Here is a 17,290-nt window from a genome sequence, read left to right on the forward strand (position 1 = left end):
GAAGGTTATCTAATAGTACACCAGGATCTTGATCAACTGAGCCAATGGGCCAAGGAATGGCTTAATTTATATAAGTGCAAGGTGTTGAATTTTGGCAAGATAAACCAGGCAGGACTTTCAGAGTTACTGGTAGGGCCTTTGGGACTGTTGTTAAATGGAGAAACCAAGGGGAGTAGGGATATAGTTCCTTGAAGGTGGTGTCACAGTTAGACAGGGTGGTGAAGAAGGCATTTGGCACTCTTGCCTTCATTGGTCAGAGCACTGACTACAGGAGTTGGGATGTCATCTTACAGATGTACAAGACATTGGTAAAGACATTGGTGTATAATTCTGGCCACCCTGCTATAGGAAGGATGTTATTAAACTGGAAAGGATGCGAAAAGGATTTACAAGGATGTTACAAAGACTGGAGGTTTTGAGGAAAAGAAGAGACTGGATAGCGGTGGGACCTCTTTACTGGAACGTAGGAGGCTTAGGGGTGACCTTTTTATAGAAGTTTATAAAACTGAGGCGCATAGATAAGGTGAACAGCCAAGGTCTTTTCCCCAGGGTAAGGAGAGTCTAAAACTTGAGGGTACAGGTTTAAGGTGAGAGGGGAAAGATTTAAAAGGGACCTGAGGGACATTTTTTTCACGCAGAGAGTGGTGTGTATATGGCATGAGCTTACAGAGGAAGTGGTAGAAGCTGGTACAGTTAAAACATTTTAAAAGACATTTGGACAGGTATTTGGATTGGAAAGGTGTAGGGGAATATGGGCCAAATGCAGGCAATTGGGACTAGTTCAGTTGAGGAAACCATTTGGCATGGACAAGTTGGACTGAAGGGTCTGTTTCCATACTGTGTGACTCTATAACATACGCTTTATGACAATCAAAATTGAATAGGCTGAATGTTTTACAAAGACTTGCATTTAAGATACTTTCTAATCAACTTGTTCAGAGATATTATTACACACTTCTGGAACAGGTGGGATGAGAATCTTGGTCTCCTAGCTCAGAAGTCGGGACACTATCAATGCACCACAGGAGCCCAAGATTTATATTTAATATTTTTTCACCTCAAATTATTTTAATGATGAGCTAGGTAATATTGAAAATAGTAATTGTTCCTTTTTTTAATCTATATGTCAATTGAGTAAAACCATGAAAAGACATTGAAAAGGGTTACCTCAGATTACAACAGGGTCTTGACCAGATGGACCAATGGGCTGAGAAGTGGCAGATGGAGTTTAATTCAGATAAATGCGAGGTGCTGCATTTTGGGAAAGCAAATCTTAGCAGGACTTATACACTTAATGGTAAGGTCCTAGGGAACAAAGAGACCTTGGAGTGCAGGTTCATAGCTCCTTGAAAGTGGAGTCGCAGGTAGATAGGATAGTGAAGAAGACGTTTGGTATGCTTTCATTTATTGGTCAGAGTATTGAGTACAGGAGTTGGGAGGTCATATTGCCGCTGTACAGGACATTGGTTAGGCCACTGTTGGAATATTGCGTGCAATTCTGGTCTCCTTCCTATCGGAAAGATGTTGTGAAACTTGAAAGGGTTCAGAAAAGATTTACAAGGATGTTGCCAGGGTTGGAGGATTTGAGCTATAGGGAGAGGCTGAACAGGCTGAGGCTATTTTCCCTGGAGCGTCAGAGGCTGAGGGTGACCTTATAGAGGTTTACAAAATTATGAGGGGCATAGATAGGGTAAATAGGCAAACGTCTTTTCCCTAGGGTCAGGGAGTCCAGAACTGGAGGGAATAGGTTTAGGGTAAGAGGGGAAAGATATATAAGAGACCTAAGGGGCAACTTTTTCACGCAGAGGTTGGTACGTGTATGGAATAAGCTGCCAGAGGAAGTGGTGAAGGCTGGTACAATTGCAACATTTAAGAGGCATTTGGATAGGTATATGAATAGGAAGGGTTTGGAGGGATATGGGTCGGATGCTGGCAGGTGGGACTAGATTGTGTTGGGATATCTGGTCAATATGAATGGGTTGGACCGAAGGGTCTGTTTCCATGCTGTACATCTCTATGACTTGCGTTTAATAATATCTTTTACAACTAGCAGATATATCAAAGCACTTTACAGCCAATTAAATACTGTTCAAGTGTAGTGACCATTTTAAGTAAAACTGACCAATATAGTGCGTGGGGAGGTGAGAAATCTATTTTTAAAATTTTGTATAGATACAAAAGATTACGTCTACAAACGGTCCTAAGTCTCACTCACCTGCACAAATACAGCTGTGTTCATCTGAAGTGTCTCCATTCGCTCGTTCATTCTTGCCAGCCAGTCACCATGATCCATAATTGCCAGCTTCAGGTCATCATTGGCATCCTGGATAAAATCGAACCCAATCTCACTGCTGGGCGACAGGGCCTGGATCCCAGAGAGACAGCACAGAGTTTTCAAACAGCAGAAGTAAAGGACCAGTAGCTTAACCTCCCTATAATAGTGCATAATTTGGAGGTGCCGGTGTTGGACTGGGGTGTACTAAGTTAAACTCACACAACACCAGGTAATAGTCCAACACTAGCTTTCGGAGTGCTTCCAATTAAACCTGTTGGACTATAACCTGGTGTTGTGATTTTTAACTTTATAATAGTGCAGCACTCCCTTGGTACTGCACCAGGAGTGACAACTGAGAAGTGCTTAGTCTCTTACTGAGACTTGAGCCCGCAATCTTATGACTCGGAGGCAGGTATGCCATTCTGTTGCTAAACTATTATCTTTTCCCCAAATCTAGGGCAAATGGACTGACAAAATATTCATTTTAGTTAGCCTGACACCCTTTTCCAAAGCATTAGTCGCACGTCCCTCAGAAATACATCCCTAAGCATATTATTGAGGTGACAGCAAGTTAAACGATAAACATGAAAATAAAATTGCATTGCCTCAGCGACAGAAAGTCGCAAATGCTCCAGCTTGTCAATTTGAGCCCTCAAGCGATCCTCCAGATCTTTCATCAGAGCCAATGTTTCATCGGTCTTCGGGCTTTCTCTTACTGACATTGCAAAGGTCCAAAAGCCTGTCAGCTGGTGACAAAAGAAAGTAGCTGAATTTCAGATATTTTTCTAATCAACCTGTTCAGAGATGTTACGAGGTAGGGACACTATCACGGCACCACAAAAGCTTTTAGGAGCTGAGTTTTGTTCAACGTGCTTTGAGGCAGACAATTAACAGAATCTGGCATAGCTACAGTTGGGTCTGCCCCAGGACCTACAAACATGCAGCATAGGCCATTTCGGTCCATTGGCTTTACACTTGCTGCTTGAAAGCTATCCAATCTATCCCAGTCCCCCTCTTCTTGCTTTTACTCATTTTTATTTTTCAAGTACTTATCCAATTCCTTTTTGTAATTTACTGCCGAATCTATTCCAACCAACACATTTCAGACCTTCTGGGTAATGATCAAAGATTTTTTTAAAAGCCGTTCCTTTCATAGTCTGCTGGCTGTGTAGTTTTTTGGGCTGGGTGAGCAGTGATTGGATTATGGCCTCGACAGCAAAGCTGGAGTGGTTATTCTGGAGATTTGAGCAAAAATATTCATCAAGAATCTTACAATAAACTTTGACCCAACTTTGTCACATTTGTACCTCACGCAGAAAACTTCCACATCTGTCACCCTGTGCACACTCACCTGGTGAGGGTTTCTGGTGGTGGTTTAAGATGTTCTTTTATTTCTAAGTTCTCCAGTGTTTAATACAAGTTGGATCTTGGGGAATGTGAAGAATTCGTCCACGATTTGGCGTCAGAGAAAAGCAGGGCTGGAGTCAGTTGAACTGGATTAAAATGTTTCCGCTGCAGTTTGGATTGATCAGAAAAATTCAGAGTCCATGTTGAAAGATGGGTTTATTCTTGTTCGTAGACACTCATAAAGGGACTTTACTAATGTTGCCATGATTTGAAGGTTTGAGCTGTAGTGAGAGAGGCAGAATAGGCTGGGGCTGTTAATCCTGGAGGGTCAGAAGCTGAGGGATGACCTTATGGAAGTTTATAAAATCACGAGAGGCATAGATAGAGTGAATAGACAAAGTATTTTCCCCTAGGGTAGGGGAATCCAAAACTAGTGGACATAAGTTTAAGGTGAGGGGAAATATTTAATAGAGACCTAAGGGGCAATTTTTTCTCCAGAGGATGGTGCGTGTATGGAATGAGCTGTCGGGGGAAGTCATGGTGGCTGGTACAATTATAACATTTAAAAAGCATCTGGATGGTCTATGAATAGGAAGGGTATAGAAGGATGTAGGCTTAATGCTGGCAAATGGGACTAGATTAATTTCGGATATCTGGTCAGCATGGATGAGTTGGACTGAAGGGTCTGTTTCCATGCTGTATAACTCTATGAATCTGTGGACTCCATATAGGGACAGTAAGTAAGATTTAGATGGCTAGTTGAAGTGGTTGTGGCAAATATGAAGAATACTTCAGGGCGGCACAGTGGCTCAGTGGTAAGCATTGTTGCCTCACAGTACCAGAGACCTGGGTTTGATTCCGGCCTTGGGCAACTGTCTTTGTGGAGTTTGCACAATCTTCCTGGGTCTGCGTGGGTTTCCTCTTGGTGCTCCGGTTTCCTCCCACAGTCCAAAGATGTGCAGGTTAGGTGAATTGGCCATGCTAAATTGCCATAATGTTATGTGTATTAGTCAGGGGTAAATGTAGGGTAGGGGAATGGGTTTGGGTAGGTTGCTGTTCAGACAGTCGGTGTGAACTTGTTGGGCCAAATGGTCTGTTTCCACACTGTAGGTAATCTAATCTTATATGGGCTATTATATAAGCATAAAAGGGAGAAAAAACAAAGTTATGTTAACAGGATTAAAAAAACTGGAATGGGAGGAAAATCAAATGGATCATTGCAACATTTATGAATTAGACCAAAGCGCCTGTTTCTGTGCTATTAATTCTATTTAATGTGAAAGTGCATTCTTCCAGAACGGCTGCTGCCTGTCATTACAGTTTTCTCTGTCCTTCTCCTTTTTCTGCTACAATTAAATCTGCAAGTGCAGATGGTAGAGGATGTTGAAAGTATCATACAAAAATGAAGAAGCCATTCAGCCCTTCTAGCCTGTTTCATCAGAACAGTAAAATTTAGTTGTCCTATTTATCTCCATATCCATTAATTCCCTTCCCTAAAGTTTACAGTACAACAGAGAAACAGGCCACTTGGCCCAACTAAACCATGTTACTTATGCTGTACATGAGATTTCTCCTATCCCTTGCCATCTTGCCCTCTCAGCATGACACAATTCACTCTCATACTTAAATGTAAACCCTTAAGTGTGTTTATGTTATTCACCAACTATTTCCTGTGGGAGAGAGTTCCATATCCTTGAAGTGTACAAAGTTTTGAGGGGCATAGAGAAGACAGATAGGGAGAAACTTTACTTTGTGGAGGGGCCAATAACCAGGGTGCAGTATTAAGGGTAAGGAGCAGAAGGTTTAGAAGGGAACTGAGGATTTACCTTTCAATGAGAGAGTTGTGGGTATTTGGAACTGTGCTTAAAAGAATAGTTAACAAACACTTGAAATACTACAACATAAAAGTGCTGGAAAATTGAATTAGAATGGATGGATGTTTGACTGGTACAGTCATAATGGGCTGAAGGGCCTCTTTCTATCATGCTGTTATAAAAACTCTGACACTATGTCTATCCCACCAAAGCCCTCAAGGACCTCTACCAGGCCACCCTTTAATCTTCTTTCTGCCAGAGAACAGAACCCCAAATGCTTCAAACCTTCCTGATAGTAATAGCCTCTTGGTGCCTCTGATATTCTTGAAACTTTTCTTTGCATTTCCTTTCCCACTGTCATAGAATCATAGAGATGTACAGCATAGAAACAGACCCTTTGGTCAAACTCGTCCATGCTGACCAGATATCCTATATGCTGTACATCTACTCCCATTTGCCAGTATTTGGCCCACAAACCTCTAAACTCTTCCTATTCATGTACCCATCCAAATGCCTTTAAATGTTGTAATCGTACCAGCCTTCACCACTTCCTCTGGCAGATCATTCCATACACATTCTCCGTGAAAAAGTTTCTCCTTAGGTCCCTTTATATCTTTCCCCTCTCACCCTAAACCTATGCCCTCTAGATCTGGACTCCCCCACCCTGGAAAAAAAAACTTGTCTATTTACCTTATCCATGCCCTCATGACTTTATAAACATCTGTAAAGTCACTTCTCAGCCTCCAGTGTGCCAGGGAAAACAGCCCCAACTTATTCAGCCTCTCCCTGTAGCTGAAACCCTCCAACCCAGTAACATCCTCTTACATCTTTTCTGAACCTTTCAGATTTCACAACATCCATCCTATAGGAGGGAGACCAGAATTGCAAACAATACTCGAAAAGTGACCAAACCAATGACCTGTACAACTGCAACATGACCTCCCAACTCCTATACTCAATGCACTGACCAATAAAGGCAAGCATAGCATATCTTCACTATCCTGTCTACCTGCAACTCCACTTCCAAGGAACTATGCACCTACACTTCAAGGTCTCTCTGTCCACGAACACTCCCCAGGACCTTACCATTAAGTGTATAAGTCCTGCCCTGATTTGCCTTTCCAAAATGCAGCACCTCACATCTGCCACTCCTCAGCCCATTGGCCCATCTGATCAAGATTCACTGTCTACATTCCTTTTTGTATACTGGAACTATGCATAGTATTCAAAAAGTAGTCTAACTCCTATCTATGTACGTTTAACACAACCTTTCTGCATTTGACTTTTATCCCTCTAGAAAAGAAACATTGTTGTATTTGCAGTTTTTATGACCTTGTTAACTTGTGTTCTGAATTATAATGGTGTATGAATCGGTTCAGCTCAGTTGGCTGGATCGTTGGTTTACAGAACAGTGTGATGCCAACAGCGTGGGTTCAATTTCCCATCACCAGTTTGAGGTTACCATGAAGGACTCTCCTTCTCAACCTCCTTGCCTTAGGTCTGGTGACCCTCAGGTTAAATCATCGCCTGTTGCTTCTCTCTAATAAGAGAGCAGCCCCTATTGTCTGGTAAGACTATGGTGACACAACAACTAATGGTGTATGACTGTACCTCTTGCTGCTGTACTCCATTTAGACTCTGTGTTATGAGGCTTATGTGGCCTCCCTAGCCCTCCAACAAAATTTCACCACTATACACTTATCTATATTGCCAGGGATGGTGTGTGTTTGGATTGAGCTGCCAGAGAAAGTGGTGGGGGCTGGTACAATTCCAACATTTTAAAGACATCTGAATCTGTATATGAATAGTAAGGATTTAGAGAAATATGGGCCAAATGCTGGTTAATAGGACTGGATTAATATAGAATATTTGGTCAGCATGGACGAGTTGGACTGAAGGGTCTGTTTCCATGCTGTACATCTCCTATGACTCTAAATAACAAATTAACGAATGACTAATTGTGCAACTGTTGCTGGTGATAGTTGAGGGATATATCCTGGCCAGGCACCTTCTTCAAAATAATGCCCCAGGTGTTTTAATGTCCACCTCAGGAGGCAGAAGGGAAATGGGAAATTAAAGGGAATAGATGCTGCTATAACAGTAAACTGTGCATTGACCAATGTTTAAGGATTCATTTCACCAACATGTGCAGTGGATAAATGTTACAGTTGAATACCCCTCTCCTGAAAGTGGGCACACACAATCAGTTTCTGAAAATATTAAACTTTACAGTGCAGCATTTACTCAGTAATGCACTGAGAATGTCAGCCTTGATTATGTGTTCAACTCTCTGGAGTGGGGTGTTGAACCTGCAACTTTTGTCTTGGGACATAAGATACTATCCTCCAAGTCCCCATTCGATGCCTGTATTGTGTCAAACACAGGGCACAGAGGAAAGTCAAGAACAACATAAGCATCATCCTTTTTAACAATATAAAACTACAGATCAGATGGCAACAAGAAAATCTACTTCTGCGTTGTCTCACGTTTTCATAAAATTGTGTATCTGCCATATGTGCATTTACTCAGGTGTATGTGTGTAAAGGTACTGGAATGCAGGAGCTTGAGGGATGACTTGGTTGAAGTTTCTAAGATTGTGAATGGCGTGGATAGAGTGGAAAGTAAGAGGTTTTTTCCAAGGGTGGAGGAGTCAGTTACTAGGGACTCAGATTCAAGGTACGAGGGGGGATGTTTAAAAAAGATGTGCAAGTTTTCACACAAAGGGTAGTGAGTGTCTGGACCGCACTGTCAGAGGAGGTGGTGGAAGCAGACACATAGCAGCATTCAAGTAGCACCTGGACAAATAGGAAGAGAATAGAGGGATATGGATCCTGTAAGTGAAGACATATTAGTATGGCAGGGCAAAATGTGGCAGTGCAGGCTTGGAGGGCCAAAGGGCTTGTTTCTGTGCTGTAATGCTCTTTGTTCTACTTTTATAGGGGCGAAGTTCAAAGCAAGTTGAGCTCAGATATGAGAGTGCAGTAGCTTGTACAGCAGAAGCCACCCTGTTCCTTCAAAGTTCATCTGCACTTTCCCCAAAAAATTAAACACAATCAACTGAAACAAAAAAAGAGAAATCGAGAGGATGAGGTAAGAGTGATTAAAAACAGCCAGTAACTGGGAGGCAGCTAAAGGAAAATGGGAAATTAAAGGGAATAGATGCTGCTATAACAGTAAACTATGCATTGACCAATGTTTAAGGATTCATTTCACCAACATGTGCAGTGGATAAATGTTACAGTTGAATACCCCTCTCCTGAAAGTGGGCACACACAATCAGTATCTGAAAATATTAAAGAGGGACTGGATGTCCTGGATTGCAGATTCCTGTACCAAGCAAGGCTCTTTTTATCGCAATCCATTGGATTTTGATAATTTATTTCAAATTTTCAGCAATTGGTAGTATTATTAACTTTTTAAAACCCATCTCCAGTCTTCCTTTCCATTCCCAAAGCCATAGGCTGATTGCTGGTCTCACCTGGCCCATGCAACTCTCAGCTCATTGTTTGACCTGTTCCTGTCTCAGTATTCAGGGGTTGATTCAAAACACTATAATATTTGGGGCTAATGGTCTTTGTTTTCTTGCTGTACCACGAGATGTCTACAATCTTTATTTGGAGTGTGGTCAGTGTACAACAAGAAACAATACAGAAAACGTACTCCTGAAGAAGGATCCCTAGACGCCAAACATTAACTTTGTTTCTCTTTGCACAGATGCCGCCAAACCTGCTGAGTTTCTCCAGCAATTTCTGTTTCTATTTCTTTCAAAAAAACATACTTCTCAGTTTGTACTAAATGAAAATAAAAACCGAAAGTACTGCGGATGTTGTAAATGTTCTGAGAAAAGGCCACCGGACCTGAAATCCTAATTCTGACTTCTCGTCACAGCTGCTGTCAGATTTACTGAGCTTTTCCAGCAATTTCTGTTTTCGTTTCTATGAATCAAGGTTAGCAGCTCCATAGTAACACTGGAGGAAGGGCAAAGGTGAATTTCACACGTGAGGCTGGAAGATATAGGATGGGAGTTTGGGTTGAGAGTAATCTGAGATACAGTGGGGTACAAAATAAACTCAGATGGGGAGGGAAGGGAGTGAACAGAAGTTAAACCCCGAATTGATTCCAAACAAAGCAGAATGTTGAGCAGATATAAATCTGAAAATAAAATAGAAAATGCTGGACTTGCTGAGTATTTCTGAATCCATCACTTGCGTCGCCTTGCCACCTGCAGTCTTTTTTAAACCCTCCAGTAGTTTAACCATTTAATGAGACCCATGCAAATGTTTCAGAAATCGCCCCTTCAACTCTGCCCCCCGCAAAAAAACCCTCTCAGGTTTTTTTTGCGGGGGGCAGAGTTGAAGGGGCGATTTCTGAAACATTTGCATGATTTCTGAAATCTCAGAACCTTTAGGGTCTGCCAGTAGAGGGTAGGTGAGAGGACAACCACCCCCCCGGTCATATACAGGAACTGATCTAATTCCCACTCCATCCCATTGATATGGAAAAGAGCTCGAGAAAGGACATCCTGTCACCCGATTTCTGAAAAACCGCACAGCCATGAGAGATTTCCCCGCTGGATGGTATGTTCAAAGTGAATGTGGCCCAGGATGTTTCATTCATTCCAAATCTATAGTAAGTTAGCTGATCAACCGGGATTGAGGGAGAGAGGTCCTATTTGCTCGGATCAGGAACGCTCTGTTACTGAGCTCAACTTGCGGGACCGTCCTCAATCTTACCTCCTGCAGTTCCAAAAGTTCTCCTTAAATGTTTGTTTAGCTCCATATAACACAAATAAGTTAATTTCGATCTAAGGCTTAATTTATTTCTCCTTCGCTCCATTAACGTTAACGAATTGTTCCACGTCCCTTTCTGTAGCAATGTTAAAGTAACTGGCGAAAGAAACCAATCCAAAAATGGGATAATGTTTTTTCAGGCAGCTCCTCAGATGCTGCCTGATCTGTTGTACTTTTCCAGCACCACTCTGATCTAAACTCTGGTTTCCAGCATCTCCGGTCCTCACTTTTGCCTAAAGTTCTTTTCACGCGGTGACTGATTAGGGTCTGAGTGTGATGGAATCAGGTTCAATTGATGCATTCAAAAATGAGTTAGATTGTTTCTTTTCAAATGATGATGTGCAGCTTTACAGGGAAGAGGCTGGAGAACAGCATTACGTGAAATGCTCATTCAGAAAGGTAACGCATACGTGTTGGGCTGAATGGCCTCCTGCACTGAGGGGGTCTCAGTGCTGTACAGCCTGCCTGTGCTGACAGCATCACAGATTCTTCTCCCTTACATTCTTTCCTCTGCAGTCTGGACACAAATAAACTGAAAATGCTTGCACCTTTAGAACAAAAACTCTTCTGTTGTAATTATTTCCTTCATCAACTCAGAAATGTTTCAGTTTGAGCACTTCCCACAGCTGCTAGATGACCCAGTGAATTATGGCATTGCCCAATGTGTCAAGTTACACAAGTTGGCATTCTCTTTAATAGGTTTCAGTTCGTCTGGGTGAGGAGTGGAGAGGCAAGAAAGTAAATGAGATAAAATGGAAGGAAAGAGGGGAGGGACAGAGAATACAAAGAGGGAATTAAGCCATGGTTCAAGTCTATGGAAAGCTTCCTCTTGTAGAGTAAGTGACAACAATTAGGCCATTAGGTTCTCCACAGCTAAACATCCGGCAGACTTCCACTCTTAATTGAAGATTGGCCATCAGGTATGTTGGGGTACAATGGTGTTAACATCCCCATAAGTCTATCAAGTAAGAGCCAGAGTCTCCAGAGGAGTAGAGAAGTGATATTACATGTCACTTTTTTGTCCAATGCATGCAGGAGGGTTTCCTGACACAGGCCAACAAGGGGCGAGGCCACATTAGATTTGGTACTGAGTTATGAACCCAGCCAGGTGTTAGATTTGGAGGTAGGTGAGCACTTTGGTGATAGTGGCCACAATTCAGTTATATTTAGTGATGGAAAGGGATAGGTATATGCTGCAGGGCAAAAGTTATAACTGGGGGAAAGGCAATTACAATGTGATTAGACAAGATTTAGGATGCATAGGATGAGGGAGGAAACTGCAGGGCATGGGCACAATTTAAATGTGGAGCTTATTCAAGGAACGGCTACCACGAGTCCTTGGTAAGTCTGTACCAGTCAGGCAGGGAGGAAGTTGTCGAGCACAGGAACCATGGTTTACAAAGCAAGTTGAATCTCTTGTCAAGAGGAATAAGAAGGCTTATGTTAAGATAAGATGTGAAGGCTCAGTTAGGGCACTTGAGAGTTACAAGGTAGCCAGCAAAGATCTAAAGAGAGAGCTGAGAAGAGCCAGGAGGGAACATGAGAAGTCATTGCCAGATAGGATCAAGGTAAACCCTAAGGCTCTCTATAAGTATATCAGGAATAAAAGAATAACTAGAGTAAGATTAGGGCCAATCAAATATAGTAGTGGGAAGTTGTGCGTGGAGTCAGAGGAGATGAGGAAGTGCTAAATGAATACTTTTTGTCAGTATTCACACTAGAAAAAGATAATTTGGTTGAGGAGAATACTGAGATACAGGCTACTAGACTACAAGGGATTGAGGTGCATAAGGAGGAGGTGTTAGCAATTCTGGAAAGTGTAAAAATAGATAAGTGCCTTGGGCCAGATGGGATTTATCCCAAGATTCTGTGGGAAGCCAGGGAGGAGATTGCTAAGCCTCTGGCTTTGACCTTTATGTCATAATTGTCTACGGGAACAGTGCCAAAAGACTGGAGGATAGCAAATGTTGTCCCATTGTTCAAGAAGGGGAATAGAGACAATCAGTGACCCTTACTTCGGTTGTTGGAAAAGGTTATAAGAAGTAGAATTTATAATCAACTTGATAGGAATAAGTTGATTAGGGATAGTCAACATGGTTTTATGAAGGGTATGTTGTGCCTCACAAACCTTATTGAGTTTTTTGAGAAGGTGACCAAATAGGTGGATGAATGTAAAGCAGTTGATGTGGTGTATATGGATTTCAGTAAAGCATTTGATAAGGTTCCCCATGGTAGGCTACTGCACAAAATATGGAGGCATGGTATTGAGGGTGGTTTAGCGGTTTGAATCAGGAATTGGCCAGTTGAAAGAAGACAGAGGGTGGTGGTTGATGGGATATATTAATCCTGGAGTTCAGTTACTAGTGGTGTACTGCAAGGACCTGTTTTGGGTCCACTGCTGTTTGTCATTTTTATAAACGACCTGGATGAGGGCGTAGAAGGATGGGTTAGTAAATTTGCAGACAACACTAAGGTCGGTACAGTTTTGGATCGTGCCGAAGGATGTTGTAGTTTACAGAGGGACACAGATAAGCTGCAGAGCTGGGCTGAGAGGTGGCAAATGGAGTTTAATGCATAAAGGTGTGAAGTGATTCACTTTGGAAGGAGTAACAGGAATGCAGAGTACTGGGCGAATGGAAAGATTTTTGTTAGTGTAGATGAGCAGAGAGATCTCAGTGTCCATGTACATAGATCCCTGAAAGTTGCCACCCAGGTTGATAGGGCTGTTAAGAAGGCACACGGTGTGTTAGCTTTTATTGGTAGAGAGATTGATTTTCGGAATCATGAGGTCATGCTACAGCTGTACAAAACTCTGGTGTGGCCGCAATTGGAGTATTGTGTACAGTTCTGGTCACCGTATTATAGGAAGGATGTGGAAGCTCTGGAAATGGTTCAGTGGAGATTTACTGGGATGTTGCCTGGTTTGGAGGGAAGGTCTTAGGAGGAAAAGCTAAGGGACTTGAGGCTGTTTTTGTTAGAGAAAAGGTTGAGAGGTGACTTAATTGAGTCATATAAGATAATCAGAGGGTTAGATAGGTTGGACAGTGAGAGCCTTTTTCCCTAGATGGTGATGCTAACATGAGGGAACATAGCTTTAAATTGAGGGGTGATAGATATAGGACAGATATCAGAGATAGTTTCTTTACTCAGAGAGTATAAGGGGCGTGGAACGCACTGCTTGCAACAGTAGTAGCCTTGCCAACTTTAAGGGTATTTAAATGATCATTGGATAGGCATACAGACAAGAATGGAATAGTGCAGGTTAGATGGGCTTCAGATTGGCTCCCCAGGTCAGTGCAACATCAAGGGCTGAAGGGCTTGTACTGCATTGTAATGTTCTGTGTGTTATAATTGCAAGATTCTTTGTCACAAAACACTTTCAAACCTTTTTGTCTTCAACCACTATCATGCTTGACACTGACAGTAACCCTCCTATTCCTGGAGCCTCATTTTATTAACTAGCTTTTTGTGTGGCACTTATAAATGGCTTTCTTAAAACCATGTGGACAAAATCCATTCCTTCCTTTCATCTATCTGAACCGTGGCATTGAGCCCCTTCACATTGTCCATGAACTGTACCCCATAGATTTCTGCTCTACAGCCCTGACTTCCCAATGACCACATTATCAAGGCATTCTGATCCATTTCATTCTCATGTCATTTCTTTGCCTATGACGGAAGAACTGTATTGCAGTATGTTTCTGAAACTCAGGGTTTCCCAGAGTGCTTCATTATTAATGAAGTAGATAATGTTATAGTCAAGGCACTAAGGTTCTAGGTACCCACAACACTCCCTTCACCCTGGGGAATTTAACAAGATGGGTTAGATGGCTGAGTACTAGTCAAATTCCCCATTCATTTCCCCAGGCCTCCAATCTAACTGAAAGCCATGACAATGGTCTATCCTGTCAGCCTAAGTTCTGGTCTGGAAATGGTCCATTGCATTTGTTACTTCAGCAAATGGAATTTGAATAGGATTTCTTCACTTTAAAAAAGGGGTGCCTGGGACCTGCCATTAGTGTGAGGTGCCCAAATCCCTCAGTGGGGTGTGACTACCATTCTGACAACAGCAGTCTCCATCAGTGGGACACTGGTTCCCCCCAGAATTTGAAGGCGGTCAGTCAGTAGTTTCATGCCTGGATCCTCAGACTGCAACAGTTTGTCTCTTCCCTGTGGACAATAGCCTTCTCAGTGTGCTTAGAACTTGTTATCAAAGGATGCAGTTCACAGAAACCAAGCAAGCCTTAGATAAGAAACTAGGAGAAAGTGAGGAAGAAACTAAGCAATGATTGGTGAATTCCTGATGAAGGGCTCTTGCCCAAAACATCAATTCCCCTGCTCCTCGGATGCTGCCTGACCTGCTGTGCTTTTTCAGCACCCCACTCTCAACTTAGATAAGAAACTGCCAGGCCACTCAGTTAGAAAATGTATTGCTGACTTAATGACTTGGCACTGAAAAAGTGTACAAGAAGGGCCGTTTTGAGGTTGGTATCTGGCTGATATAAACAGGAACCATAACAAGGGGCACAGGCTCTGTACCAACCATGACCTCATGAATGGTGCCACAGATGTGATGGACTAAATAGCTTATTTCTGCTTTTCTTGTGATCTTATGGTCTCTACTTGGTGGACAATGTACAAAACACAGAAGTGATGACTCTGGAGTGGGTGAAGTAGCACTGCAGCAGGAACACCTGCCCAAGCAAGTGAAGGAAACACAAGCCCTACTCAGGCTGAACCTACCCTTGTGTTGTCAGACTTAACAACTGGTTGATCAAACAGGTACAGTATAATAGAACATAAAACATTACAGCGCAGTTCAAACCCTTCAGCCCTCAATGTTGCGCCCCCCTGTGAAATCAATTTGAAGCCCATCTAACCTACGCTACTCCATTCTCGTCCATATGCCTATCCAATGACCATTTAAATGCCCATAAAGTTGGCAAGTGTACTACTGTTACAGGCCTCAACCCTTGTTGGCCTGCTATATACTGTGTCAGAAAACCCTCCTACACACAGTGGACAAAAACTGACCCATCTAAAGTACCTGAACTATAATATTCCCAGTCAATATTTGGAAAGTTGAAGCCCCCATAACAACTACCCTGTCACTCTCGCTCCTATCGAGAATCATCTTTTCTATCCTTTTCTCTAAATCTCTGGAACTATTTGGAGGCCTATAGAAAACTGCCAACAAGGTGACCTCTCCTTTCCTGTTTCTAATCACAGCCCATACTACCTCAGCTAACAAGTCCTCAAATGTCCTTTCTGCAGCCGTGACATTGTCCTTGAGTAACAATGCCACACTCCCACCTCTTTTATCATCTTATCTGTTCTAAACTCCAGAACCTGCAACACCTATTCCCATCCCTGCTCTACCCATGTCTCTGAAATGGCCACAACATCAAAATCCCAGTTACTGACCCATGCTGCAAGTTCACCCACCTTATTCTGGATGCTCCTGGCGTTGAAGTAGACACACTTCAAACCAACGTCTTGCTTGCCGGTGCCCTCTTGCAACCCTGAAATCTTATTTTGGACCTCCCTACTCTCAACCTCCTCTAAACTTGAACTACAATTTAGGTTCCCATGCCTCTGCTGAATTAGTTTAAACCCACCTGAAGAGCATTAGCAAATTTCCCCCTCCAGGATCCTGGTACCCCTCTAGTTCAGGTGAAGACCATTCTGTTTGTAAAAGTCCCACCTACCCACAAAGAACCCCAATTATCCAGGAATCCGTCCTGCACCGTCTGTGTAGCCACGTTTTCAACTCCTCTCTCTCCCTATTCCTCGCCTTGCTAGCACATGGCGCGGGCAACAAACCAGCAATAACAACTCTGTTTGTCCTAGCTCTAAGCTTCCACCCTAGCTCCCTGAATTTCTGCCTTACATCCCTGAGGAAGGGATTTAATGAAAAACTCTCAGGACGTGTAGAGGATAGAGAAATTGTGGGTTGTGGCGAGGGTAAAGTAGGTGGTTAGGGTCAGACATAAAGCATAAAATAGCAAAAATAAACATTTTCTTAGGTCATTTAGCTATGTATTGGCAGAACCTGAGTCAGTAAATTACAAATCTAAACCAGGTCATTGACTATTAAATGTCATAGCATCAACCAACACTGCCTGAACCCACAGCAGTGAGATGATCACGGTATGGGCAGTTCTTTAATTCTTATGCCGAATTACTCAGCTCCTTTTAGGCTGTGCCAATGTATTATTTCTGAAATCAAATATATTGAATCAATTTAGCAGAAAATTTTAGAGTCGGGGTGCTTTCATTGAGGTGTTGGTCTAGGTAGTAAGTTTGCTCCGAGATGGAAGGTTTGTTTTCAGACGTTTCATCACCATGCTAGCTAACATCATCATTGAGCCTCTGGTGAAACACTGGTATTATGTCCCACTTCCTATGAAAAAGCAGCTGATGAACCTAAAGGAGCCTGTACAAACAACCATCAAAACGAATGTCATTTACAAAATACCATGCTAGTACTGTAACAAACACTACATCAGACAAACAGGCAGAAAACTAGCCACCAGGATACACGAACACCAACTATCATGGTCCACTATCACTAGTATCCTTACATACAGACAAGGAAGGACACCACATCCATCCTAGGACAGGCTAAACAGAGACACGCATGGGAATTCCTAGAAGCCTGGCATTCAAACTGGAACCCCATCAATAAATACATCAATCTGGACCCCATTTACCAACCTCTGAGAAAAAGAATCAGGAATGATATCACCCACCTTAAGAGACCAAGACACAAATAGAAAGCGAGACATAACACCAGCACTTCACCAGAGGCTCACTGATGATATTACCCAGCATGGTGATGAAATGTCTGGAAACAAACCTACCAGTTCAGCGAGCAAACTTACAACCTGAACCTCAACCTGAGCTACAAATCTCAAAAATCGCAGATGTTGATCTGTAATTAACATACATTCTAACCAAGGAATCAGACACTTCATATATCTTCAGCTGCTCTGCAAATGGAGACCACTTGCTGGGCTTGTTATCTCATCACCAACAGCACGTCAAGAACTAAATTACCAACA

Source organism: Chiloscyllium plagiosum, chromosome 30, assembly GCF_004010195.1.
Source record: "Chiloscyllium plagiosum isolate BGI_BamShark_2017 chromosome 30, ASM401019v2, whole genome shotgun sequence".
In the NCBI taxonomy this organism is placed as follows: Eukaryota; Metazoa; Chordata; class Chondrichthyes; order Orectolobiformes; family Hemiscylliidae; genus Chiloscyllium; species Chiloscyllium plagiosum.